Genomic DNA, 26424 nt, shown 5'->3' on the forward strand with positions numbered 1-26424 from the left:
CTACTTCCTGGTATTCTTTCTGATATTACTGTATTAGCCAGGTGCTTCCATTTCAGGTGCCGTAGGTTGAAGTCCCCAAGCAGGATGATGTTCGGAGCTGGATTTGTGAGGTTTTCCAAGCAGTGCTCTATTTTCATTAGTTGGTCTTTAAACTGCTGAGGGTTTGCCTCCGGTGACTTATATACAAGGACAACAACTACATTTAGGATCTCTATTTTGACTATCAGCACTTCCACCATATCATTTGAGGTGTTTAGCAGCTCAGTACAGATGAGTGTGTCTTTGATGTAGAGGCTGACCCCACCCTGAAGCCGGTGTTTCCTATCACATCTGAAAAGATTGTATTCTGGGATCCATATTTCACCATCAAGGTAGTCCTTTGTGTGAGTTTCCGTTAGGGCTGCAAACACTGCATTTGCCTCATGAAGGAGACCATCTATAAAATGAACTTTGTTGGATTTGCGTGTTTTTATACCCTGGATGTTGGCAAATATAAATGATGTTATCGTGTTAGTGGAAGTGCTGGATGCTTTAATTGGTGTTAATATCTGAGGCTCTGGTAAGGAGGCCACTGTGTTTGCGTCCTCTCTAGCATTTGACCGAGTTGGTGGTAGAGTCTGGTCATTTTTAGCCATTCTTCTCCTCCTCCTCTTGCTAAAAAATTATCCCGGTTGATGGAGTAGTGGCTGTTTTCATAGTGGTAGTCTGTCGGTTTTATTCGCCTGGTACCTCTTATATGAAAAGCTGGGCATTCAGCATTGAAGCACTCTTTCCTGTCCAAAGAGTTCTTGCAAATTTCTGGGTGAAAGAATTCACAGCTTTTGGTACATTTACCTGTATTGAGGAGGTTTCTGCACTTTCTAGGGTGATTGTGTGTACATGTTCCATTTATTCTTCCCGATTCCCCATGCTTACAGGTAGCCCATCTGTAATACCAACAGATTTTGGGGCCTTGTTTTGTTTGTTTCCCTCTGCCAGGGACCGCACTCTGCTGCGGCGCCCCCGACACTGTGCTCTGCTCCGGTGCCTGTGACACCGCGCTCTGCTCCGGTGCCTGCGACACCGCGCACTGCTCAGGGGTCCCCGACTCCGTGCCCTGCTCAGGCATCCCCGACTCCGCGCCCTGCTCAGGCATCCCCGACTCCGTGCCCTGCTCAGGCATCCCCGACTCCGCGCCCTGCTCAGGCATCCCCGACTCCGTGCCCTGCTCAAGCATCCCCGACTCCGCGCCCTGCTCAGGCATCCCCGACTCCGTGCCCTGCTCAGGCATCCCCGACTCCGCGCCCTGCTCAGGCGCCGCTGCCACAGAGCTCTGTGCTACAGCTGGTTGTACCTTGGTGTCATGTACAGTTTGTTTGAAGACATTAGAAATTGCTATGCAGGCATTAATTAGTAATTCTCTGTTTTCGGCGGGAGTTTTATCCAGGATTTCCATCAATTTCAAAAAAGTTACATCATCCTTTTTGCAGAGCCAGTACACAGAGTGGTCACTGGGACCATTTCTCCTTGAATTGTTAGTCATGTTGGCACATTTTTTGTGTATGGCTGCTGAACAGAGTTGGCATTGAAAGCTCTGTTGGTAATCTACCTTCATGTTGCATTCTATGCACGTTTTTATCAAAGCCATTTTTTTGAACACTTCTGTTCAGTGGTGATGGTCTTACAAGGTGGGGTGTTGACCGGTACGGCACCAATATTCGGCACCAATATTCCGAGAAAATCTAGTTGACTTGAGGCAACGTTAAATAATGAATAAAAATAATTAAATCGTCAGCGAAGATATCTGTTGACGGATGAATACTCTCTACTAAAATAGTTTATTCTTTACTGAAAATAATAAAAAAAAGTTATGACAAGTCTCCATTCTGTATCAACTAATGTTTCAACCCATGATTTAAACCACTATTCTATAGTGCATCCTGTTAAAGGTTAGCACTTAGGAGAAATCTTAATGCTTCTCAGTAAATTATAATAAGCACACCATAAATTATTACATACAATAATGATGCCTTCGATAAACATTATATACAATAGTGTAAGCTTTGAAAAGGTTTAGAGAATGAGTTGTTGGAACGTCAAGAGAAAACGTTGTGACGTTGGAATGTCCATGGGGTAAACTACTGGAAACAGGATGGCTATAGGGTTCACTACCTCCTAGGTAGTGGTATTATATCCTATTATTACAGGATATACAGAATATTACAGAATAATATTCTGAACAATGACATCCTGGACATTAATAGTTATTGAAGTGTGGACATTTATGCGTTATAATAAGTTAAATTTAAATTTAAATTTTAAATTTTGCCCCGAGGGGCGAGTTTATTGAGCAGCGCCACTCATCTTGAGTGGACACACAGCCATAGCAGCATGTACAACACTCCCCAATAGGAAGAAAACCCGCTGGGTTGTATATCCTGTCACTTGTACCCAGACACAGCTGGGACTTGCTTAACTGTCTCAAGTGAACAGCTCCTCAAACAAGAAGATTAACATCTATCAATCCTTAAAAGCTTACGATATCTTGCGGATGCAAAATGGTTAAAAATCACTTAATTTGTCATTAACAAGCAATATCTTAAGTCAATTGAAAGCAAATATTTAACATCATCCAGGATTGTGACACGAACTTTGGGTTGTTGGGTTTCTTAGTCTGTTATTGCATATATTTTGTAGTTGTTGAGCGTCCATTAACAGTTCTTGACTGACGGACGATTACTACTTCACTGCCGGAGTGTCAGTCGAGGCCGCCCGGTGTCATGCGTGACGGTGGTATCAAGTGTCGCCTCTTGAGTTATCCTGCCATAATGAATACCAGATAACCATCCCGTTCCAATAGTACTAATATATCCAGCAATACGAGCAATAGTACCAGTAGTCTGCCTCCACATGCCATCCAGCTGCATGAAGGTGCTGAGGATGGTAGTCAAAATTCCTATCCAGAACGTATTTCATTAACTACAGTAGACAAGCTGTTGGCAGAGTACACCCGAAAGGTATTTATCACTTCCAGATGAAATATGTTCAATATGCTAAATGAGCCTAAGGCATCAGTCTGGGTTTAATGAGGATATAAAACATGGAGGAAGATTCTCCAGGGAATGCATCTTGTTCACAATGGTTAAACGGTTTTGGTACTGTGTAGTTGGTCCGCTGTAAACACATCTTTCATTTTGTGTGTGTGAAGGAGATGGTTAAAGCTTCACCAAAGTTTTTGCAGCATCCTTACTGCAAAACCATATATGGGATTAGACAAGGCAACCAACCCCAAGGTTCTATGAATATTGAGAAGGTACCCTACAATCTTCCAGGGCATTCTGACTGTGGTAAAATTATTATAAAGTATAGATTTCAGGATGGTATTCAGGGACCAGAGCATCCTAATCCTGGAGAACCGTACAGAGCACATGCTTTCCCACAGGTTGCCTTTCTTCCTGACAAAGGAAATAAGGTATGGAAATTGTTACAAGAGGCCTGGAAATGGCGCTTGATCTTCACAGTGGGTACATCGGCCACCTCTGAGTTGAGGGATGTAATAGTTTGGAATGACGTTCAACCATAAAACAGAGTTCTCCTCTAATATCAATGGTCATGGCTACCCAGATGAATTCTACCTGGACACTGTACTTATGGAACTGGAAATTGCTATGGTTACAGATGAAACGACTGAGTAATCATGCGTGGGAACCCAACAAACTGGCGACAAGAAGTTTGAGGAATACTCGCCTGGCTCTTGGCGGAGGCAGACGTGCCACCTGTGAGCTCCTGGTTTGCTGGCTAGTGGACGTTAGTACTTGTAAGTGGGGCCTTGGGGCAGTGCGGGCTGGAGGGATGGCGGCCCCCTCCCTCCTGTGAAGCAGAGGGATACCATTGACCTGAAGTTTACTGGACTAGCGTCTTACCCGGAAGTTGAGATGTTCATGATTGATATGTTGCGGGTTGATGTGGCGTCTGTGTGCGGCGTTCAACTTGTGTCCGGGCATCGAGCTGTTGTGAATTTCAGCTCCACGGCTGTGTATCGTGACTTTGTGGACTGCTATGACGGGAGGACCCTCACTCTGCCTGAGGGTGGTAGTTCGGTGGAAGTGTTGGACAGGTGCAGTGAGACTACCTATGTGGCTGTTCATGGTGATATCTTTACGGGCACACCAGAGCCCGTGCTACATGGACATTTCGTTGAGTAGCTAAATCTAAAACAACAACAACAGTGCTCCCCTTGAGTTCCCTGACTCCTTTCTCCGGCGTCACTTTACCCGGTATGGGCGGGTCTTGAGTGTCCGGGTGAATGCTATCTCCTCCGGGCGGTGGAAGGGTATCCTGAATGGGACCCACACTGTGGCGTTGCGACTAAAGAACCTTATCAATTCATCTCTCCTGCTTCAGGGTTTCACGGTACGAGTATTGTATGTGGGTCAGAGCCGGACCTGTTTCCAGTGCGGACTATCGAGCCATCAGGCTGCGGGTTGTGATGCGAGCCGGGTTGGGCCTGTGAACCTCTTCAGGGAGGAGGACTTTTCCCCCGTTGGCGGCCCCGGACCTGTCTCCAGGTGCTTTATGCTGTGATGAATGTTGCTTCTCGGTAGTTTGGAGTCCGGTTGCCGGTCTCTGATGCCCGCCTAAAAGGAGTGGTTGAAGGTGTGGATGTCGAGGCGGTAGTGCGATCCCGGCTTCCCCGCCTCAGCCACCCCTGCCCGCCCCGTCTCCAATCGTGTTTCCTGTGGTGTGTGATCTAGTGCCCCAGTCATCGAGGCAGCGCCCCGGACTGAGCTGTCTCTGGAAGCTGTGTCTTCGGCCCGTGTCGACGTGCACGCGGTGATGTCTCCCGCGGTGTGTGGTCTTGTTTCCCAGGTTGTTGAGGCTGCGATGTTGAGTGATGTGCGCTGGGTGGAGTTGCGCGGCCGACCAGAGATTCTGCTGTGGTGCCTCCTAGCGGGGGTGATAGTTCCGACGACCTGCGTCCTGGTCTAAGCGGTCGCGGCGAGCTTCGAGTCTGTCTCCACCTCGTTGTGAGGCCTGGGTCGACGTCAGGGATTCTGGGGACTCCGGGAGTTCGTCTTCTGTGGATGGTGATGTGGGCGACGATATTGGGGTGCCTGCGGCGGCGATGGGTCCCGTGGTGGGATTGTCGCCTGATCCCGTGTCCTCTCCGGCTGCCTCTGCATCACCGGTTGCTGGTTCCCCGGGCTGGGGGGTTGTGGCACCGGCCGAGGTTGCGGGAGAGTTGGTGGGGGGAGGGGGGGGGGACTTGGTGATGATTCTTAACAAAGATTCTGTTCCGGTGGCCCTCGTGCCTCTGGCATCCATGTCTGTTCCCCTGTGATGACGGCCGCTGCGCGGCTGTCCTCTGCTCAGCCGCTTTTGTCACTCCGGCCCTTTTGGTGTCGGCCCCTGCGCCATCTTCCACTGTTACTTTGTCCCCTGCGACTCTTTCCGTTGTGTTACCACCCTCTGTATGGCCGGCTGTTGTGCTCCAGCCCCTTGTGGTTCCACTTCCTGCGCGGCCACGCTCTGTGCAGCCTCTCTGCGTGAATTCCGTCCCTGAGGTTGAGTGCGCCGTGATGGATGTACCTGACTATGTATCGCCCGAGGCGATCGCGTCGTCACGTTTCGTCGTCTGCAGAGGAGTGGGCTCGGTGGGATGCCTACAGGAAGAAGTACCTTCGTCGTCTGTATCCGCATAAATATGATGATTAACTGTGTGGTTCTTGATTTGAATTGCCGAGTTTCCGCATATGCATGATGTGTAATTTATTTTTTGCTCTTACTTGTGGTCTGCCGGTTCCCTGTGGTCCAGTGTTCTTTGTTAATGTTTTAATTTTGTGTACTGTACAGCTTTTGTTTGTGTGTGATGTTATACTGTTCTTGTATTTTTTGTCTTGTTATTGTTGGTTTATAGTGCTCTAGTGCTTTTTCTTTTATGACTGTGTTTAGGTGTTTAACATTGTTTCCATTTTGTGTATTACATGACTTTTGTTTGTGCTTGTAATACTGTTATTGAGTTCTGTTCATGTGTTTCTTGCCTTGTTAATGTTAATGCTGATGTTGATGTTTTTTGTTATCGCTGTATTTGTGTGTACCAAATAAAAAGAAAAAAAAGAAGTTTGGCCCGTGTTTCGGATGGTATAGTAAAAAATTGGCTAGATTTTCTAAATTAATAGGTACTGTGACAGTCAGCAGTGTATTATGATACAGTAAGTTGGTTCATGAGATAGAACAATGTTGACTGGAGTGTGAGTGTAAGGTCATTGAAGTGATGCAAGACGAGGAGAAGAGGATTTTTTATGCTAGTCCAAGGCAGTGATTTTAATTGGTAAATTTTATTCTTATAGAAACATGGTCACGGTCTGTGGGAAGTCTAGCAAAGTGTGCTGATTTTCCAAATCCCTTTATCCGATACGGTACAGAATTCAGGCCAATCTGTGTATGCTGCATTGCAAGTTTTTACTATACTGTATGTAAAAAAAAAAATTCAGGCACAAATGATGTAAGGCTTTATTTTCTCGCTGAATATGTTTTAATTGTTTTAAATATTTAATTGTTTTAAATGCTGAATTCTTTTAAATATTTTATTTATTAATGTACATAAAAACAGTTACATGACCACATAAAGCAATGCTTCCGTGTACAGTGGTAACACAAATGTTAACATGAGCTTAGAATAAATTGTTGTCTATTAACTTCCTGTTCATTATACACCGTACAGTTATTAGAGCCATCTCTTCGTGCATAAACAGTACTAGAGACAAATTATAATGAACAATGCCTTAATAATGAGCACAATATACTGTGTATTATACGGAATATTATAGTAGTGTAACAGAGAAAGTGTAACTTTATTTGAAGGTTCACTACTTTACATTTAGGTGATTATAGAAGAACTTTTAAGAGTAATGTAGATAAATGTAATAAAATACTTTAATAACAAAAACTTCACTGCCGATTCTATTGCAAGTTTTGCTCTGTTGTACCTGTTGCTCTGTTGTACCTGTTGCTCTGTTGCAACAGTTACAATAGAATGTTGTATTTGGTTTGTGAATTTGATTTTGAAATTAACAACCTCAAACATTCACGCTAAGGACCATTATTGGTTCATTGGAGACTCGTTCGTATTTGGGGAAGTGAAGGAGTGACTGTTGGCCATTGATAATTGACACTTCAGACTCGCAAAATGTTAACCAACGGGGTGAGTTTTAGGGCGAATGTCAACCAATCAGCGGCCGGGTTGGGTTGGCTGCTGGGTTATAAAAGGGACGATGAGACAAAATACGCTTTTTTACACACACAGTTCACCCAGTGAGCCAACTCCACGCTGACTCTGTCTCTTGTACCACAGAGCACCACCTTCACTCGACAGACATCACTCCACAGTGAGCATTTGACTAATAGAATGGAATACGAAATGAATTGATAGAACCAGCGTTGCTGCTCAGTATCGTAAAAGAAAATCTATATTAGATACAAGTTCCGAAAGTGACGGCTATTGGCATTGTGACTAAATCAAACAGGAAAAGCCACTCCATGACGACCCATCTACCGAGAAACACTACAGCTTCTCCAGCTCCTCTGACTAAATCTGCACTGCCAATCTTCAAGGTCCAGCATACCGAAGGTAAGTCTTCCTACGCCACTGTAGTGTACCTCGAAAAAGAGTACCCCCAGCTCTGGATCAAAGCCAAATCTCAGAGTCCCGGGAATATATTCTGAGGCCCAAAGACGAGTCAGCCGCAACGAGTCTGAAAAATTACACAAAATGTGAGGAACTCGAGCCAGATAAAATAAGAAAAATTATTGTCCTACATTATCCCTTGCATATGGCCCTTGACCATCTCGAAAAGCTGAACTATGTGGTGTCAGCAGAGAGATGACGGGTAAAAACCACGAAGCAGGAAACCCGACAAGTCCTTCTCACAGTAAGAGGACGGATCCCGGAGAAACTTGACCGTGGAATCTGGGGCGTGTTCCAACACAGGTCTTACACCCCAAAACACCTAAGATGCTTCAGATGTCAGATTTGGACATCACAAAGATGGCTGCCAACGCCCAGTGAGGTGCAGAGTCTGCAGCCAGCCCCACGACACACAAATATGCATTGATAAACACAATGCAAACCACCCTGTCCAAGCAAAGTGCCCAAACTGCAAAAGTGATCTTAACAACTCTACGGGAATGACGACGACGACCGCGAGGGGGCCAGATGAATGCACCAACCAGGAGGACACGACAACTTCGGGGTTCGAAGACGTGTTTAATATCTGCACAGCGGTCCCTGCCCCCAGTCGCAACCCGAGGCGGCAGGATGACGGTGTCGGAGCCGGCATTCAATTGGAGAGTTTTGGAGACGTGAAGAGAGGGTGTGACCAATGGCGGGGGCTGGCAGCAGCCAGGCCTTAAATGGAGGCTCAAAGATGCGTGTGCCCGCCAGGGAGGAATTAAAGGTAACGTCCATATCCAGAGTTAACAAGGTGATATGTGCAAATCATCAGTGTAGGAGAGGTCATGGTGATATATCAATATATTTAGATCACACAGTGGGGGTCAAACATGGTACGACCCCCCTACCTCTAGATTATGGTACGACCCCCCACCCTACCTCTAGATTATGGTACGACCCCCCACCCTACCTCTAGATTATGGTACGACCCCCCCACCCTACCTCTAGATTATGGTACGACCCCCCCTACCTCTAGATTATGGTACGACCCCCCCCCCCCCACCTCCAGGTCATGGACCGAATCATCGCTTCCATGCGCGTGTTCCATGCGAGGAAGACACCGTCCCCCCAGTAAGGTGGGGTGGGAGACAAAGGCGCAGTTGTAACAATCAAAGATAAAATCACTACAGAGGACGAGGGCGTCACCACTGGGGACTTAGGAGTCGACCCTGCTAAGGAAGTGACTGGGGGGAAACGAAACGCTACCAATTGTCGTGTGTAAACCGCTTTTATTCATTAACAATGGGGTTTTGTTGGTGGGTTAACGAGCATTTGATCTTTGTTGATGAGTGTGATCGTTATATTTTGATCCCATTATGAGCACCAACTCCGAAATAATAATCGGTCTGAAGAAAATGCAAATTTTGTGGGAGAATTTGAAGCGAAGAGATGTGACGCGATGCTCGGGGCGGGAGACAACCGCACACGACTGTTCCAGCCATATTTTTTTGTGCAGAGCTCCAGCACAATTGTCGTGCGGTGGTGCAGAACTGGTTTCTTGATCTTGAATGATGTTACAGAACTAGTTGACTACAGAGGTGACAAGGTGAGGCTGCCACCTTGCATTTCCTCCCCCACATGACACCCAGCACCACAACACTCACCACCACCACCACCACAACACTCACCACCACCACCACAACACTCACCACCACCACCACCACAACACTCACCACCACTCACCACCACCACCACAACTCACCACCACCACCCCAACACTCACCACCACAACACTCACCACCACAACACTCACCACCACCACCACCACAACACTCACCACCACCACCACCACAACACTCACCACCACCACCACCACAACACTCACCACCACAACACTCACCACCACCACCACCACCACAACACTCCCCACCACAACACTCACCACCACCACCACAACACTCACCACCACCACCACAACACTCACCACCACCACAACACTCACCACCACCACAACACTCACCACCACCACCACCACAACACTCACCACCACCACAACACTCACCACCACAACACTCACCACCACCACAACACTCACCACCACCACAACACTCACCACCACCACCACAACAACACTCACCACCACCACAACACTCACCACCACCACCACCACAACACTCACCCCCACCACAACACTCACCACCCCCACCACAACACTCACCACCACCACCACCACCACAACACTCGCCACCACCACCACCACCACCACCACAACACTCACCACCACCACCACCACAACACTCACCACCACAACACTCACCACCACCACCACAACACTCACCACCACCACCACCACCACCACCACCACAACACTCACCACCACCACCACCACCACAACACTCACCACCACCACCACCACCACAACACTCACCACCACCACCACAACACTCACCACCACCACCACAACACTCACCACCACCACCACAACACTCACCACCACCACCTCACCACCACCACCACCACCACAACACTCGCCACCACACTCACCACCACCACAACACTCACCACCACCACAACACTCACCACCACACTCACCACCACCACAACACTCACCACCACACTCGCCACCCACCCACCCACACCACCACCACTCGCTCAAGGCGGAGTCTCAAGAATTTCCTGCCCTCCTGCGGGCAGCCATTACCAGAACAGCTCCTGAAGAACGCTTCAGGTCCCACAAGTTTCTCAGGAATCATCACATATTTTTGGAGAATTTAATTTGTCAATAATTCGTCAATGACGTCTCGGTGTTCAAAATTTTGTCGTGAATGAAAATTAGACACTAGATTGACATCTTATAATTGATGTTTTTACAAAATTTCAGAAACTACTTAATAGGTATTTAGAGTCAATTTATGTAATTTATGTGTAGTAAAGCCACAAAAAGCTATTGAGTGGGATTGAACCCGCATTCTAAGTTTTACGAGATACCCGCCCACACTCGGGTGAGGGTAGTGTGGGCGGGTATCTGCCCGCCACCCGAGTGCGTGCGGGGGGGGGGGGGGTGTCTGCCCGCTACTCAGGACACATACTCTGGGCACCGCCAAGTCTGATAAACTGCCTACTTGAGAAACTCTCGAGATCATCATGGTCCGGTCGGTAATGCGTTCGCCTTAAGGGATGCGTGTTCGATGCCTCAATATATTATGTAATCTGTCTAAAAGTTTTTTTTTTTTCAAGTTTTGGAGTCAGAAGCTTGTGGCTAGCCTCACACAACTTTTCAGTGATTGTTGATCTGTTGAGCGGTTCATAAGGTGGTGGATCAGCTCCTTCGTCCCCTCCTTGAAGAGGCATCAGCCTCTGCACCTTCCCTTCACAAGGTCAGAGGAAATGAAATATGCAATCAAACGTCCGTAGAGTTTATCATTCGTTAAATATTAGTGTATTCAGATATTGATTTTCAAAAGGTATGTTCGGATGACAGACTTGCGTTCCGGGCCCAACCCTTTTGGTTACAGCGATGTTGATAGTGGGTAGTGAAGATAGTTTCAGTGATAGAGCGAGATGGTGAGGGGTGTATGCTGGAAGAGATGGTGAGGGGTGTATGCTGGAAGAGATGGTGAGAGGTGTATGCTGGAAGAGATGGTGAGGGGTGTAGGCTGGAAGAGATGGTGAGGGGTGTATGCTAGAAGAGATGGTGAGGGTGTATCTCCGTCACCATGTGGAAGGGATGGGGGAGGATTGAGATTGACCACCACCACCTGATAGTGTGCCCACCTAATACATGACAGAAATAAGGGTGGTATATGTTCTTGTATCATTCATTCTCCAGTCACCTGTCACGGTGGTGGTGACGCCTGACACCTCACACGTGTAGACGAGTCTCTGGTCTCCAGTGATCAGTAAGGTCTCCTTCACCCACCTCAGGAGTTGATGCTTCTTGTGACCCTTCGACCGGATGGCCTGGGGCGCCCCGAACCTTCTTGAACTTTAACATATTTGTATTTTAACCATGTATGGAGGCCGTCTCCCTCACCACCACCACCACCACCACCGTGTGTGTGGAGGCCGTCACCCTCACCACCACCACCGTGTGTGTGGAGGCCGTCACCCTCACCACCACCACCGTGTGTGTGGAGGCCGCCTCCCTCACCACCACCACCATGTATGGAGGCCGCCTCCCTCACCACCACCACCATGTATGGAGGCCGCCTCCCTCACCACCACCACCATGTATGGAGGCCGTCTCCCTCACCACCACCACCGTGTGTGTGGAGGCCGCCTCCCTCACCACCACCACCATGTATGGAGGCCGCCTCCCTCACCACCACCACCATGTATGGAGGCCGCCTCCCTCACCACCACCACCATGTATGGAGGCCGCCTCCCTCACCACCACCACCATGTATGGAGGCCGCCTCCCTCACCACCACCACCACCACCATGTATGGAGGCCCTCACCCTCACCACCACCACCACCATGTATGGAGGCCCTCACCCTCACCACCACCACCACCATGTATGGAGGCCCTCACCACCACCACCATGTATGGAGGCCCTCACCCTCACCACCACCAACATGTATGGAGGCCCTCACCCTCACCACCACCACCACCACCATGTATGGAGGCCGTCTCCCTCACCACCACCACCGTGTGTGTGGAGGCCGCCTCCCTCACCACCACCACCATGTATGGAGGCCGCCTCCCTCACCACCACCACCATGTATGGAGGCCGCTTCCCTCACCACCACCACCATGTATGGAGGCCGCCTCCCTCACCACCACCACCACCACCACCACCACCATGTATGGAGGCCCTCACCCTCACCACCACCACCATGTATGGAGGCCCTCACCCTCACCACCAACACCATGTATGGAGGCCCTCACCCTCACCACCACCACCATGTATGGAGGCCCTCACCCTCACCACCACCACCATGTATGGAGGCCCTCACCCTCACCACCACCACCATGTATGGAGGCCCTCACCCTCACCACCACCACCATGTATGGAGGCCCTCACCCTCACCACCACCACCATGTATGGAGGCCCTCACCCTCACCACCACCACCATGTATGGAGGCCCTCACCCTCACCACCACCACCATGTATGGAGGCCCTCACCCTCACCACCACCACCATGTATGGAGGCCCTCACCCTCACCACCACCACCATGTATGGAGGCCCTCACCCTCACCACCACCACCACCATGTATGGAGGCCCTCACCCTCACCACCACCACCACCATGTATGGAGGCCCTCACCCTCACCACCACCACCACCATGTATGGAGGCCCTCACCCTCACCACCACCACCACCACCATGTATGGAGGCCCTCACCCTCACCACCACCACCACCAACATGTATGGAGGCCCTCACCCTCACCACCACCACCACCAACATGTATGGAGGCCCTCACCCTCACCACCACCACCACCACCACCACCATGTATGGAGGCCCTCACCCTCACCACCACCACCATGTATGGAGGCCCTCACCACCACCACCACCACCACCACCGTGTGTGGAGGCCGTCTCCCTCACCACCACCACCACCGTGTGTGTGGAGGCCGCCTCCCTCACCACCAGACAACTGCACTAACAGGAGAAACAAAGGCAGAAAAGCAAAACCAAAACTTGCAACTCAAAAAACATATTTATACCAAATATATTCTGTGCACTAGACATCAATAACACTCAGCAACGAGTGGCATCAATAAAAAAAAAAAATAAGTCGGCAACAAGAGAGATCACAAACGACAGAAGCAGCAACAAGAGGAGCTTAACCCTGGCGGGGTGTGTGTGTCAGGTCGCATACTTCCCCCTGCTGACATTTACATAAGGCTGACGCTGCCAGGCGTGAACTGGTCGATCTGTCGACCGGCTTACTGCCAGTAGGCAGCGTACCTTCGTCCGGAAGGTGAGGTACCCAGGACCATACCACTGGTATGGTCCTGGGTTCCTTATTCCTGACGGTTGCCAACCACTTGGGGTGGACGGTAGAGCGATGGTCTCGCTTCATGTAAATCAGCGTTCAATCCCCCCGACCGTCAAAGTGGTTGGGCACTATTCCTTCCCCCCCCCCGTCCCATCTCAAATACTTATGATCCCTTCCAAGTGCTATATAGTCGTAATGGCTTGGCCTTTTTTTCAAGCTCCTGTTAATATGAGAGATCACCTTGTTTATGCTTTTATGCACTAACTTGCTTAACTCATCTCCGTGAAGGATTCGAACCTTAGATAAACAGGTGACATCACACACACACACACACACACACACACACACACACACACACACACACACACACACACACACACACACACACACACACACTGACATAACCAGTACAATACCAACCACCCCATGACAGAATGTTAAAAGGGTTGAGAGTTGGGAGGCTTATCCCCAACCATCAACCCCCAACAGCACACGCCAAGGGAAGAGATAACTGATTGTTTTTATCAACTCAGTCACTCTGAGTATTTAGTTTTGGAATAATGTATACACGGTACCGTCTCCCGGTACCGTGTTTGCTCCCTGACCTGGGGTACCATCCCTGGGTCACGGGTACCATATCTTGGTCCCTGAGACGATGGCCAGGTATGTGTGATCTTGGGGTCACAACTCTGACTTCCACACACGCACGAGCGGGGGATCAGGAGCTAGCGCCCGACCCAATGGAACATTTAGGCGAGCACAAAGCGTCCACTCGTACAGTGCTGCCAGTTATCTTTGGTGAATATCAGTTATGAATATTTATATGAGCTCTTCCTTCCTGTCTGTCTGCCCGTTGTCACGCCGACCTCCCCCCCCCGTCGGCCTCCCACCCCCGTCGGCCTCCCACCCCCGTCGGCCTCCCACCCCCGTCGGCCTCCCACCCCCGTCGGCCTCCCACCCCCGTCGGCCTCCCACCCCCGTCGGCCTCCCACCCCCGTCGGCCTCCCACCCCCGTCGGCCTCCCACCCCCGTCGGCCTCCCACCCCCGTCGGCCTCCCACCCCCGTCGGCCTCCCACCCCCGTCGGCCTCCCACCCCCGTCGGCCTCCCACCCCCGTCGGCCTCCCACCCCCGTCGGCCTCCCACCCCCGTCGGCCTCCTACCCCCGTCGGCCTCCCACCCCCGTCGGCCTCCCACCCACGTCGGCCTCCCACCCCCGTCGGCCTCCCACCCCCGTCGGCCTCCCACCCCCGTCGGCCTCCCACCCCCGTCGGCCTCCCACCCCCGTCGGCCTCCCATTTTTTTTTTGGAGGGGAGTAAAGAGGAAGGAGAGGCATAGGTGAAGGGAAGTATAGAAGTGGGAAATACAGTGAGAGGTATGAAAGCAGGCGGGCTGTCCGCCTTGCTGACACCATGTGTGGGTGTTGGCAGCTCAGCTAAGCTGGCTCCCTCTTGTCAGGGAGCTGTGAGTGTGTGAGAGGTTCTTCACATGTGTTTCATCATATATGGATGTCCATAGATGAATACTGTGTAGCATTCATATATACACACTCCGATGCTTCCACTCATGTTCTGTTTAAGGCCCTTTATTATTATTTATTGAGTTGTTCATACATATATTTCGTGTGTAGTGTCGTGACGGTGTATGTATGGGGGAAGAATATCTGGTCAGTATTTCATCTGGGAATTATGTATTGTGGGGCGGAGTTTTCATCTAGTGAATCGAGGCTCTTGGGCCACCAGCTGTGGGAGCGGGGCGTCTCATCTTGGAGTAATCTTTCTAACATTGGGTCCTCTAACATTTCGATGGTGTTCCACACCCTGATGGCTTGGTGCTGCAGTCTGATGTTTAGTGGCTGCATGTTCAGGAGTTCGTGGAGCTCCTGGATTGTCTGATCATATGGTGGACGGTGTTTTGCTGCTCTCCTTAGCGCCTTATTTTGTACTGCTTGCAGTTTCTGCATGTTAGTTTTCTTTATGGTGTGTAGTGGTACTGGGGGATACTCTAGATGCGGCCGAACTAGAGCCTTATATAGGTGGATCTGAATGTTAGTACTGAGGCTTCGGAATCTTCTCAGTTTTCCTAATGCTGCTTTGGCTTTGTTTAGTCGGTCCTTTACATGAATTTGTATCCCTGTTCCATTTATCATAAGTCCCAGTATTCTGCCTACCTCCCGTATATTGGATCGGATGGTTGTCAAGGATGATGGGGTCCGGGTTTCTTTTCGCACTGTGTATTATCTGAAACTTTTGTTTGCTGGTGCTAATTTTCCATTGCTTCTCAAAGTTGTTTATGAGTTCAATTGCCGCCTTGGTCTTGTCGGCTAGTAGCGGCTTTGATGGGCCCGGTTGGCAGATTATTTGGGTGACATCGTCAGCGTATGTGATGTATTCTCCATGTTGGGGTTGGGGTAGGTCAGCTGTATATAAGCGGCCTCCCACCCCGTGGCTTCAACACCTGAACTAACACCCATCAATCACCTGTGCAACAATCCGTCAGTGCATCTGTGGTTCCCAGTCGATCAACGCCGGGGCCAGTTTTTCCCCCCAGTGGCTGGTGGGCCAGGCGTTCCGGAGGGGTGTGGGGGGGGGGGGGGTGGTAGCTGAGGATAGTTAGTGGTGTGGTAGCTGAGGATAGTTAGTGGTGTGGTAGCTGAGGATAGTTAGTGGTGTGGTAGCTGAGGATAGTTAGTGGTGTGGTAGCTGAGGATAGTTAGTGGTGTGGTAGCTGAGGATAGTTAGTGGTGTGGTAGCTGAGGATAGTTAGTGGTGTGGTAGCTGAGGATAGTTAGTGGTGTGGTAGCTGAGGATAGTTAGTGGTGTGGTAGCTGAGGATAGTTAGTGGTGTGGTAGCTGAGGATAGTGGTGTGGTAGCTGAGGATAGTTAGTGGTGTGGTAGCTGAGGATAGTTAGTGGTTAGTAGCTGAGGATAGTAGTTGGGAGTCCTGGGCTGAATGGCTTTGACAGTGACGTGAAATTATTACTACTACTACTTTAGGAACAATACTTATTGTTGATAATGTTTACGAAAAGAAAACCGTTTTGAGGCAATAGGGTGATTAGAACCAGAGTTGTGATGATCCCAGACACTTGTGGGGCTCAGTTCCTGAACCCACCATGTGCCTCTGTAACCCTTTCCACCACCGCCCACGGCATGGGTATGGGGTGCATAATAAGGAAAGAATCAAGCAATCAACCAGACACTTGTCTTAACCCACTTGGTCACGATAAGACAAAAGTATATTTATATATATATACAGAATGGAAAAGTAGGAAATGTTCACAATGAAGGGATATAAGTTCAAAGATTTTGGATAAGATGAAGAAATGGAATGGTGCCTAACCACTTGGACGGTCGGGGATCGAACGCCGACCTGCAAGAAGCGAGACCGTTGCTCTACCATCCAGGCAAGTGGTTAGGACGCAGCAGAAGAGGGTCTGGGAAGGAAGCTTGAGAAACAGACGAGCCAAGATATTGAAAAGTTTGCTTTTCTTAACGTAAGCCTAGTAGTCATATAGACTGAACTGACGGAATAAAATGAACAAAAAACAAAAGATTGTGAAATATATAATTAGACAACCGGCGGCTGAAAAGGCGGGACCCAAGAGGTGAAGCTTGATCCAGCATAGGTGAGAACGCGTAGACTGTTAACATGTTCCCAAACTCGCAAACTCTTTGTAATATGAAGCAAAAGTTGCTTGCACGAATAAAGTTGGTTGGTGGGAGGCGGTCTCGTGGTGACATTAGACGCACCAACACCACAGAGGCGGCAACCACGGTGTCCGGGATAAAAAGTTAAACACATACAAGCTTTGTAATAGAAGTCGGTGATTACCTAAGCTGACTCCTTATTTGGAGCAAGGCTATCTAGATGCGTGTGTGCGCGTGCGTGTACATATTTTTGAGCCTACTGAGCTCTATCATATCCACATTTGAAACTGTGTATGGAGTCAGCCTCCACCACATCACTCCTTAATGCATTCCATTTGCTAACTACTCTGACACAAGTTTCCACCTGTGTTCCCTTATTAGTGTTCCACCTGTGTTAGAGAGTTTGTCTTTGTCCACCCTATCAATTCCCCGAGAATTTCGTAGGTGTTAATCCACTGGAGCACCTTACCTTTTACTCCTGCCTGTTGCTCCGAACTTTGTAACGGTCTTTTATGGAGTACTGTGTCAAAGGCTTTCTGGCAGTCCAGGTCTGCAGCAGTCGGCCCACCCTTCTCCTTCTTGCCTAATTTTTGTTGCTTAGTTATAAAATTCTATTAAACCTGTGAGGCACGATTTACCATATCTGAACCCATGCTGGTGGTGTGTTACTAAGCTATTTCTTTTTCTCGCGATCTTCTCCATCACCTTGCATGGTATATAAGTTAAGGAAACTGGCCTGTAGTTCAGTGCCTCTTGCCTGTCACCCTTTTTGTATATTGGGTTGGAAGACATTAGCTGTCTCCTGTTTCCAGTGACCTGTTATACAACATAGTAACACACTTAGTGCTTCTGCACCTTCTTTTAGTATCCCTGGTGAGATTCTGTCAGACCCAACAGCCTTTGTCACATTCAGCTCCAACAGATTCCTTTTAACCTCATTACTGGTGAGGTCAAATTCCTCCAAGGATGCCTAGTTTGCCTTCTCATTTAGTGTAGGGGTTTCTCCTTGTTCTATTGTGAAGACCTCCTGGAATCTCTTGTTGAGTTTTTCACACACCACCTTGTCATTCTCTTTGAATCTATTCTCCCCTTTTCTCAGTTTCATCACTTGTTACTTTACTGCTGTTTTCCTCCTGATGTGGCTGTGGAGCAGTTTTGGTTGAGTCTTGGCTTTACTCGCGATGTCATTTTCACTGTCTCTGCTTCTCTCCTCACTCTGAGGTACTCATTCCTGGCCCTATGGTATCTCTGTCTGCTCTCTGGTGTTCTGTTATTCCTGTAGTTTTTCCATGTTCTTTTACTCAGTTGCTTCGCTACCTTACATTCCTGGTTGAACCAAGAATTCTTCTGTTGCTTTTCGTTTTCTCCTTTTGGACCGGGATAAATCTGTATGCAGCTTCCTGGCATTTCTGGGTGACATAATCCATCATATCCTGCAGAGTCTTCTCTCTAAATTGTTTCCCCATCCCATGTTGAGGGAAATCTCCCATTGTGAGGTTTCCATTAGGAATTTCCTCATCTCGTCATATTTTCCTCTTCGGTAATTTAGTCTTTTTCCATTCCAATCCCATCCTTGGATAGGTTATCCCTACCTCCACCTGATACTCAAATGTCAATACACTGTGATCACTCATTCCTATGGGGGCTTCAAATTTGACTTACCTTATTTCTGACTCATTCAAGGTGAATATCAGGTAGTGTCTTGCTGGTTCGTCATTGCCTCTCATTGTTGTGGGTCCCTTTTTTAATTTTTGTATTTATTTATATATACAAGAGTTCTTACATTCTTGTACAGCCACTAGTACGCGTAGCGTTTTGGGCAAATCCTTAATAATACTATGTTCCCTGGGATACGACCCCGCGAAGAATCGTCGTTATAACCAAGTACCCATTTTACTGTCGAGTTAAACAGAGGCTACAGTTAAGGATTTGCACCCAGTAAATCCTCCCTGGCTAGGATACGAACCCAAGTCAAAGTCGACTTGTACACCGACATATCCTGGTCGACTTGTACACCGGCATATCCTGGTCGACTAGTACACCGGCTTATCCTGGTCGATTTAGCCACCATAATCTCTCACAGTAAGATTATCCAATGAATTATCCAATCCAATTATCCATAAATTATCTAAAGTTACACAATTCTATTTATTTCACCCTCGGGTCCGCCAGGTGGCGGCAGCACCACAGGGATGCTCCCAGCTGCGGGAGATGAGTGGATGCTCTCAGAGATGAGTATCGCCAGCATCCCTATAATAATACCGGCACTCTGAATATTCATCTGCGGAAGCCCACCTTTCGTACCAGGAAATTAGACGTATCGAGGACCTGTAAAGTAGCTTTTTTATATATGGTTAGTTTATTGATCTTTAATGGTTGGGAAGTGTTGAAGACACAGGTGTTCGGTTAAGAAGGTGGTTCGGTTAGGGAGAAGGTACAAGTGTTCGGTTAGGAAGATCTATTAGCAACGTGGTTCGTTCACCTCCATGAGGGTGAGAGGTGAGGTGGGGTGGCGGTACTGGATGAGGGTAGTGGGGGAGAGGGAAGGGGGAGAGGGGGAGAGGGAGGTAGATGGAGAGAAAGATTAGGAAGGCAGCAGAGGGAGGGAGGGGGGGTGAGGTCACGGGGTGTTTATGTGGAATGAGAGGCTGCTATACACACCAGTTGGCCGCCAGAGGTCGCCAGTGTTGGGGGTGGACGCTGGCTGCTGCTGCTGGATGTGGTTACTGGTTACTTGGGCTCCAGGTGACAGTGGCGGATATGAGCTAACGTGCTGCCCCACAGAGGACAGGTAGGCCATGTTTGGTGTCTGCTGCATGGGCGCCATGCTTGTACGTGCAGGGTGCTCGCACGTCACCCGCTTACAGGCTGGTATTGCTGTCTTGACTGCTGCTTACAGGTGTGATATTCCTGTCTAGAGTGCTGCTTACAGGATGATATTCCACTCTACACTCTTGTCTAAACGATTAAATGCATGTAAGAGGATCTCCCCCTAGCATAACATTCCTGTGTACACGGCTGCTCACAGGATGATGTAAATCACAGCATGTGTGAATACACACCTCATAGAATACCATTCATATTTACGCATTTCACAGGGCCATATTTACAGTTTACACACAGCTGTTTTACACAGTTTACACCGCTGCTCACAGGATATTCCACTGCCGTAGCAAGGAGTCATTCAGAGCCAGGAGCTGAAGCCCAACTTTCCCCTTTCAATCGCCGCTAGGGGACTCTAGAACAGTGTGTGTGTGTGTGTGTGTGTGTGTGTGTGTGTGTGTGTGTGTGTGTGTGTGTGTGTGTGTGTGTGTGTGTGTGTGTGTGTGTGTGTGTGTGTGTATATATATATATATATATGTCGTACCTAGTAGCCAGAACGCACTTCTCAGCCTACTATGCAAGGCCCGATTTGCCTAATAAGCCAAGTTTTCATGAATTATTGTTTTTTCGACTACCTAACCAACCTAACCTAACCTAACCTAACGTTTTCGGCTACCTAACCTAACCTAACCTATAAAGATAGGTTAGGTTAGGTAAGGTTGGTTAGGTTCGGTCATATATCTACGTTAATTTTAACTCCAATTAAAAAAAAATGACCTCATACACAATGAAATGGGTAGCTTTATCATTTCATAAGAAAAAAATTAGAGAAAATATATTAATTCAGGAAAACTTGGCTTATTAGGCAAATCGGGCCTTGCATAGTAGGCTGAGAAGTGCGTTCTGGCTACTAGGTACGACATATATATATATATATATATATATATATATATATATATATATATGAGACACACATTACCTGCTGATAGGGATGTCGCATATCCCTTTGTTTCGTTGTTTGTTCATACACCCCCTGTGTATGGCAACATGTATGGTGGATGGTGGTCCATGTATGGCAACCTCGGTTGAAGACACTCCTTCAAGGTGTTACTGGCCATTAGGCCCCTTTATCAGGTTGTTGATGGCTCTTCGGATGCTCCTTCAGGAAGCGTATGGCTTCTAGTAATGCTATTTGAAGATGCTAGTGGCTCCTAGAGTGCTCCATGGTCGTTGAGGACTTCTAGGATGCTTCTAAGGATTGATGATTGTTTTAGGGATGTTCCTTCAAGCTGTGGGTGACCTCTAGGACGTTTCTTCAGTTGTTGATGTCTTCCAGTGCACTCATGTGGCAGTTGATGGCTTCAAAGATGCTACTTCAGGTCACTTGTGGCTTAAGGGGACGCTACTTTAGGTTACTGATGGCACTAAGGAGGCTACTTTAGGTTACTGATGGCACTAAGGAAGCTACTTTAGGTTACTGATGGCACTAAGGAGGCTACTTTAGGTTACTGATGGCACTAAGGAAGCTACTTTAGGTTACTGATGGCACTATGGAGGCTACTTTAGGTTACTGATGGCACTAAGGAGGCTACTTTAGGTTACTGATGGCACTATGGAGGCTACTTTAGGTTACTGATGGCACTATGGAGGCTACTTTAGGTTACTGATGGCACTATGGAGGCTACTTTAGGTTACTGATGGCACTATGGAGGCTACTTTAGGTTACTGATGGCTCTAGTAAGGCTAATGTTCTCGATCAGAACAACAAAATTAGTTATGAAATGTTAATTTTATAAATATTTTGATAGGTGTAGCAGGCGAGCAGTGTCAAAAATCATCGTGGGTGTCATAATGTGACCTCTGGCATGCTGTTCCACCTTGAATTATGGTGACCCCGCCCAGCCTATGACCGTCCTGTACCTCATACCATTCCCTCTGCAAATTTGGGTGTCTGACCACCTACTTTGGACAGACAGACATTCTCTTATTGTATACCAGGAGGGGTACCCGGCACTATATATAGATATTTAAATATCTATATGTATTTCCATCTTTTATCAATCTATATATTTAACTATTTATATTTATCTGAGTTTATCTATTTCTTTCAATCTGTCTTCTTTGTCCCTTCATCTTTCCCCCACCGCTGTCCCCCTCATCTTCCCCCTCATCTTACACCTTCACTACATACTATCGTCACTGTATCTATTATCAGCATTATCATCTTCCCAACTCACTATTTTCTTCATTGTAACCTGAATCAATTCAGGTCATATTTTCCAGTAAATCATGAATGTTCGCGGTAAACTCCATGGAAACCACACGTCAAATTTGACATCAAACTTCATGAAAACTGCACAAGAGAGGAAGGGGGGGGGGGGGGATCATTACAGGCTATATTTATTGAAGCATTTAACATAGGCTTCCTCTATCTAGCCTATGTCCATCCCGTTCCCCAGACCGTTTCCCCTGCCTAGTTTGGGTGAGACTAGCCCCAAGACTCTGGCCCCCAACTTTGGACAGACGGGATAATAATTGAAGCTTAAGCCACCCAAGAGGTGGTACGGGCATGAATAACCCGTAACAGACGGATTGATACACATATTCTCCTATTGCATACTAGAAGGTTGTGCCCAGGTGCCCATGCAGGTGCCCTAACCTCGTCCTCCCCTACTCAAACCCTTCCCCCCCCTTCAAACCCTCTTGTTTAGCCCCCCCCCTTTCCTTTTCATAAAATTTAATATTACAGACCAATGACACTATTGTATGGATTTAAGGAAACATTTGTGTTTTGACGAAAGTCTTGGGGCAACTCAAACAATATTTCACACTACTAATATTTCTTAAACCATTGAACTTATGCCTGCCCCGACCTACGTTAACCCACAACCACCATCAGAACCCATAACAACCTTCACAACCCCACAATGCCCTCCAACAACCACCACGTCCCCCCAATCCCTCAACAACCATTACAACCCGCATTCCTACTGGCAACCATCAGAACCCACAACTGCCACCACAACCCACATCATCACATATACGATCACAAATCTTAATACAACAACACCGATTACAACCCCTACATCACAACTTCCATTATAACGTTATATCTAGTCACCGGTCCAATTGCTAGCCTGACCGATTGGTGTTTAACCCTTAATATGCAGTCACCCATTCAGTTACTGGTCCCACCCAAGGGGGTTTAACCTGACTGTCCTATACAGCAATGGGAGATGACAACTTCCACAAGGACCTCTTACTGTACTGTCAGCAGATGTTAACGTACGTAAAAGGCATTGTTGAACATGGAAATTATTTGCAATATATCGATGTTAGGCCTTTTGTATACAGAGAAAATTTTAGGAAAAGACCAATTACAGAAAACGAGTCAGTTACGAGGGCTGACTAATGCATAAAATCTAACTGTTGCTATATCGTAATTCACAATTTAATTCATTGTGTCGAGGGACAGGATGCCAGAGTGTGTTCATATACGGTAGACTTGTATAGAGGGCCACCCCCCTCCCTCCCACCAAGGCCGAATTACTGACCCCGCCCAGGATGCAACCCCACAACAAGCTGGCTAACTCCTGCACGAGTACATATGGAGGTGAACATATGCATTGGGTGAAAGAAAATGTGCCCAACCACTTCTGTCCCGCCCAGAACTCGAACCAGAAATTCTCGATTGTGCGTCGAAAACGAACCTGACTGTAGTAAATTCTCGCAGTAGAGAATGCCAGGTTCGAATCCAGAGTGGGACAAATGGTTGGGCGTGTTTCCTATCACCTAATGCCTCTGTTTACCTACCAGTAAATAGGTACCCAGGAATTAGCCAGCTGGTTGTGGGGTTGTGATTGTGAGTTGAGAACAAAGCCAAGTGTGTTACGTTCGCTTATTATAATTAGCATATATTAACTGATGTCAACAGTCATTGGTAAAGTCGACCATAGTCGGGACGGGCAAACCAGTCACACACACCTCTGAGTTATCCTAAGCCAAGGCCACGTCTGTTCGCGCGGTCATCCATCCAGTAACACCCCAGATCCAACCATCCTTATCTTGACTGATATGGAGCCCGTCCTCAGGCCAAATCAATTACCAAAAGAATCTACATCCTTCCCTCAAACCACCTGGATAGTTATCTAGATATTTGTGACTGTCTGAAGGCATATTACGGTTCCAGTAATAGTCTACATGTAAACTGGCAAAAAGATCTTTGTCCTGAACAGATTATCCCTAAGTTATAACTTTAATGAAATATAAATAATTTGTTTAAAATATAAAAAAGTGACTGCTGAAAACGTTTTCTTTAAAATTTTTATATTCTATAAACGGAATTCGCGGGTACACTCATAGTTTTCACATTCCCTATTTCACATTATTATTAATAATACATCGTATTAACGTAATCAAATATAATGAAACCTAACCTTACCTAACCAAACCTTAACCTAACCAAACCTTAACCTAACCAAACCATTAAAAGAAAGAGCAGATAATAGCACAAATTATATAGTCATTCCCAATCCATTCCCGCGAGCAGATCCCCTCCCTGAGGAAAGGTTGATCAGTATTAACCTGAGAGAATGAATTGCAACACTTCACTATGGTCGTCATGTACACCAGCGCACACCATTAACAATTATTCAATCAAATATTTAACATTCGACAATGACCTTCGATAAATTTGATTTCAAATCACCACACAGACGCAATACCGCATGTTTGTGACGACCCAGATGACGGGGCGCGCGAGGTGAAGCCTAATGTTTATGTTGAAGGTCAGCCATGTTGTGTGTTTGTGTGCCGGGAGCCAGGTGTGTGACAGGATGATCTGACCTGGCAGCTGGGTGGAAGAGTGGGGGTGGAAGGGGACAGAGTGGGAGGGGCGGGGATGAGGGGTTAAATTTTGGGAAGACAGGACTATGAGCGGAGAGGGCGGGAAGAATGGTGGGTGTGGGGAGAGTTGAGGGTGAAAGTCTGGAAGTCAGACATAAAACAATTGTTGATAAACAATTATAGAAACAATATCTGATCAATTATAGCAAGAGGTCTATCACATAAAAATAGACTGGAGGTAAGAGCAGGGCAGCCTTAATGTGCATGCAGGCTGCTTGAGGCAACAGCCGCCCAACTCAGTCTTGTCAAACGTCAACACTAATGATAATAACAGGAAGGTAGAGGATAGAGGCAGCAGTATCCAGGATGTACTAGAGGCAGCAGTACCCAGGAAGTACTGACAAAAATAACACAACCATTACATTTGAGAACACGGCAGCCATGTGAGTGAACAAAATGAACATATATTTCCTAATACTAGGAGACTTCAATATGGCATAACTAAATTGGAACAAATATCACAGACATGGGGTGTAAAACTAGTAGAGAATGCAGAAAGAAATTTCCTTGTGCATTAAGTCAAGAAACCTAATGAGATGAGAGGAGATATATTAATAACACTGACATAATATTTACCCAGAATAAGGTATAATATCATGTCTTCTTATGGGTCAATGTCTATTAAATCCTGATATTTGATTACTTACTAAATGCAAGATAACTATGAGAAGTGTTAAGCAAAAGTTGGAACATAACAAGAGAAGAAAGGCGGAAATTGGAATTTTAAAGGAGCCAGAAAGATAATAAAAACATCTTTACTGTACAGTTAGTGAGCAAATTACCTGATTAGCAAGAGGAAGTGCATATTGGCTGCATACATAATTAAGCTTAATGCCGGGGACCAGGAGCTTTGCTTATTCTCCACAAACGGGAAAAGGATCACAGACTCAACTATTGAAACTCAAACCTGTACACGAAAAAACAAAACTAGTGGAATTACAGCACTTGAAGAGCACTTAATAACAATGCCGCCATCTGTAATGGTGTCCCTGTCTTAACGAGGCTCTTAGTTTTATATTTGTTACCCGGCAGATCTTCCTCGGCAGACCCCACCCAGAAGAGAGGCCCCCCACACTCTCTAACTAGTCTTCCTCCCTCCCCCAGGCGACGAGGCTGGGGGAGACAGCCAGAGACCCACCACGGCACCTTCATCATTGCCAACTACACCGTTCCTTCGGCGCTCGACGTCACCATCATCATCATCATTGCCAACTACACCGTTCCTTCGGCGCTCGACGTCACCATCATCATCATCATCATTGCCAACTACACCGTTCCTTCGGCGCTCGACGTCACCATCATCATCATTGCCAACTACACCGTTCCTTCGGCGCTCGACGTCACCATCATCATCATCACCACAGCCATTACCGTAATGACCATCACCATAACCACCATCACCTCCTCCAGAGCCATTAACATTCCCCAACGACACGCACGGTATCGTG

General features: G+C 47.6%; 1 protein-coding gene and 1 pseudogene across 4 annotated transcripts in view; both read left to right on the plus strand.

Annotated features, from left to right (window-relative positions):
* Nucleotides 1-2822: 2822 nt before the first annotated feature.
* Nucleotides 2823-6677, plus strand: LOC123772271 (E3 ubiquitin-protein ligase DTX4 pseudogene; annotated as a pseudogene).
* A 625-nt stretch (nucleotides 6678-7302) lies between these two features.
* LOC123772272 (A disintegrin and metalloproteinase with thrombospondin motifs adt-1) overlaps nucleotides 7303-26424 on the plus strand; it is a 71954-nt gene continuing 52832 nt past the window's right edge. For 2 of the 4 annotated variants that reach the window (XM_069311085.1, XM_069311089.1), the window contains exon 1: nucleotides 19913-20039. The gene's annotated coding sequence lies outside the window, so the exon portion shown is untranslated. Of the gene's footprint in view, nucleotides 7610-7983; nucleotides 8436-19912; nucleotides 20040-26424 lie in introns of those variants that run through there. The other 2 variants (XM_069311086.1, XM_069311088.1) reach the window with 2 other exon arrangements.

The sequence above is a fragment of the Procambarus clarkii genome, chromosome 69 (genome assembly GCF_040958095.1).
Source record: "Procambarus clarkii isolate CNS0578487 chromosome 69, FALCON_Pclarkii_2.0, whole genome shotgun sequence".
Classification (NCBI taxonomy): Eukaryota; Metazoa; Arthropoda; class Malacostraca; order Decapoda; family Cambaridae; genus Procambarus; species Procambarus clarkii.